The sequence below is a fragment of the Penaeus monodon genome, chromosome 29 (genome assembly GCF_015228065.2).
Source record: "Penaeus monodon isolate SGIC_2016 chromosome 29, NSTDA_Pmon_1, whole genome shotgun sequence".
Taxonomy (NCBI): domain Eukaryota; kingdom Metazoa; phylum Arthropoda; class Malacostraca; order Decapoda; family Penaeidae; genus Penaeus; species Penaeus monodon.
In genome coordinates this window covers 12,539,517-12,539,759 of record NC_051414.1, presented here as the reverse complement: position 1 = coordinate 12,539,759, position 243 = coordinate 12,539,517, and the positions used below count along the sequence as shown (strand labels likewise).

Sequence of the window (243 nt, the reverse complement as noted above, 5' to 3'; positions counted from 1 at the left end):
TGACCGTTCACCTTTCAGCTAACAAGTGAACTTCAGGGATAGAATTTGATTCAGACCTCGTTGTTACAATACTGGTTCATCCGCTACTGCATTTAACCAATTCTCTTATTTTCGTAATCGAGGAGCTTGAAAAGTTATTCAAGAAATATAACATGGGGTTTCCCTGTCTTGGGGAACGTCTTCCCTTGATTACCCACTCTTCCACCTCTCAAAGATTTGATGACAAGGTGTCAGTGATCTTCC

General features: G+C 41.2%; 1 pseudogene; it reads right to left on the bottom strand.

Moving 5' to 3' along the window:
* Positions 1–184, bottom strand: part of LOC119591736 — an 11,647-nt pseudogene extending 11,463 nt beyond the window's left edge.
* Between the last annotated feature and the right edge of the window lie 59 nt (positions 185–243).